Below are 2,980 nucleotides of genomic sequence, written 5' to 3'. Positions count from 1 at the left end.
GTAAAGCAATGCGGAGGGACAAGGGTTTTTTTTTGACCACCTATTTTTAAGCTGTCCCCACAAAAATTCCACAAGTAGAAGACATGTTGTTTGTGATTATCAATGGGAATGGCAACAGCGGATTGGAACTCAAAGCCTTTTAGTGAGTTCTGCTCCAAATCCAAGCAAGCAACTTGCAGATGTAAATGTAGATGGGAACCCTGTGTGGGAGCTTGGAAATGCAAATGCTGTGACCCTTATGGTGGGGCAGCTATTGTTGGAGGACCGTTAGGCCCGGGAATTCTGCTGTATTTTGACCCACCAATTGATGACCAAGGGTAAGAAGGCCCCTTTGCTAATGGAACACTGGCTTTGAAAGGACATTATTGGATTTGTGGCCAACATGCTTAACTCAGGTTACCTCCAAACTGGTCTGGGATATGGTGCATATCTTAGACTGTTGTTCTTTTTGCTACTACAAATTCAGGGAAATCGCTTAGGAATCCAAATCTGTGATGATTTAATTAGAGAAAAGCAGTCAGCTGATGCAGCCTTGGCTGCAGGGAGCACCCCAAAATGGGGAAAAGATGAATGGCCACCAGAACAAGTTACGCAACACGATGGACCAGCCACTTGGAAACCTAAGGAACTAATCCCAGATGCATGGAAACCCATTTATCATTTGAATGAGATAATTAGGTTACAAGCTGTCTCAGAAATAATTACCAATCAGCCAGCCACAGCTCTTGACCGTCTTGCTGAGCAACCCACTTCAATGAGGAAAGTGGTATTTTCAACATTGGATGGTATTAGATTATCTGTTAGCAGAAGAAGGAGGAGTTTGTGGGAAATTAAATGACTCGAGCTGCTGTTTGCAAGCAGATGACAGGGACTGTTGATTAATCAAGGCCGTGTTAAATTCCTGAACCTAGAGCAAGGCAACAAAGACTTAATAGAATTAGGAATGGTTTCTTTTTCTTTCTTTTCGATGCCAAAAGGGGGGTGCATATTAGAGGAGGGCATAGAGTAGGCAGTTCCGGAAGTCTGTATCTCCCGAATACCTCAGCCAGTGGGGAAAAGGAAGAGGGTGCTGTGGCCAGGAACTTAGCATAAAAAAGGGGCTGCATCCCACAACCGTTTGACAGACCCCATGGGAAAAGCCCCAGGGACTCTCCCTGTAGTTGTTGCAGGACTCCTCTGTCTCCTTTTCGGACATAAACCTCAGGCATGGTGGATTAATTTTCCCTAACGGCAGCGACCTGCTGCGTGGTCTCCGTGCTCCTCCCCAGCCCCCCGAGAGGTGTAAAATAGTTGCCGGCGGCTCCCACCGCGCGTTACAGACGGCTGCGCGGCGCCGGGGCTGCTCGCAGTGCTCCCCTGCCCCGCCAGGGCTGGCCGCGGGCTGCGGAGCCACCTCGCCACCGGCGCGGCCAGGGCCGGGGCCCTTCTCGACAGCAGCCGAGGGGCTGCGGAGCAGGCGGCTGCGGGACAATCAGCTATTTTATGCCGCGCGGTGCTGCCACCACCATCTAGCTCCCCATCGCGCCGCCGGCTGACCCCGCCTGGCGCGTTCACGCTCGGCCGCGCTCGCCGCCCGCCCAGCCTCGCCGGAAGCTCTCCCGCCCGGGCCGTGCCCCGGCTCCGCCTGCGGCTTGGCAGGGCCCGGCCGCACGCGTGCTGCGTGGCTCGGAGCACCCGCGTTGCGCCGCAGGCGACGGGGAAGGCGCGGCGGGCCGGCGCCATCGTGGTAGCGCGAGGAGAGGAGCGCCCGGGCGGGGCGGCGAGTGGCGCGGCGGTGAGCGCTTCTGCTTCCTGTCGCTCAGCGGCCGCCCACGGCAGGTGCCATGTGACCCCGCGGAGCGGCGGGGCCGGCCGGGCGGTGCGCGGCGAGGCTTTCAGCCAGCAGCGGCCGCAGCGACAGTCTGCTGGCACTGCCCGTGCCGGTGGAGAGAGCGGGGATCCGAGGCTGGCCTTCCCAGAGCAACGAGGGGCGACCGCCTTTGCCGCGCTGACCTCCGTGCTGCACGTGGCCGATTCCGGCGAACCCGGGGTCTCCGCAGCGGCGCGGGCGGGAGGGAGTGGGGAGCGCGCTCGGTGCTCTGCCGGCCGCTCCCGCCCAGCGCTGCGCTCCGCCGAGGAGTTTTCCCGCCCGTCCTGGGAAGGACATAAGGGACACCAAAGTTGGAGCTTAGCTGTCAGGGGAAACAACTTCCCTCCATTGGCGACCTCCTTTTCCCTCTGATTCAGCTACCTTGTGGTAGGTGCGATGGTGCTGAAGAAGAGTGGCGGCTGGGCACAGTTGCTGGCATAGGTGGTGCGAGAGCTCCACGCAAGCAGCTTTGAGTGGCATGTGTGAGGGTAGGAAGGTACGGCACCCACAGCTGAAGGTAAAAATGGTCAGGGCATGTCATCAGCCGCAATCGTGCTAAGTTGTTCATCTTTGCAAACTGCTTGCCGAGTTCTTCCTTTTCTTAGGTGAGGGGGTTTGTATCAACCAGAACTGCATATGGTCAGTATTTGCAGAGAAGGTTATTTGGACTGTTGTTGAAGTGAGTGTAGCAGTTTCTATGGCATTCTGCAAAAAAAGTGACAGGTCTCTCTGTGTTCCCCGATGTTGGGGAAGATGAAACAGGAAAGCCTTATAAATCTGATTGCCTGACAAAAGATTTTGGGAATATGAAAACTATAAGCGACATCGAAATGAAAGCCACCTTTGAGATACCAAGTCTTAGTTACTGAACAACTGGAAAACAATGGTATGGCCGACTGAAGGTAATCCCCTCTTGATTGAACAATACCCTCTGCTTGCAGGCAGGTCCAAGGGTCAGAGCAGACCCTACTAGCTCAGCAGAAGGGGTCCAAAGAGTAGTTTTTAGAAGTTAATGTAGGTACAAAAATGCTGTTAGTGAGGATCTTCTTGTTATTTTTCTAAGTCCGTGAGAGACTTTTCTCTCTCACAGAGGAGGTAGCAGGGAATGTAAACAACCAAGCCACCTGCAAC

Source organism: Coloeus monedula (assembly GCF_965178545.1).
Source record: "Coloeus monedula genome assembly, contig: HAP1_SCAFFOLD_87, whole genome shotgun sequence".
Classification (NCBI taxonomy): Eukaryota; Metazoa; Chordata; class Aves; order Passeriformes; family Corvidae; genus Coloeus; species Coloeus monedula.
This window is presented reverse-complemented; position numbering follows the sequence as displayed.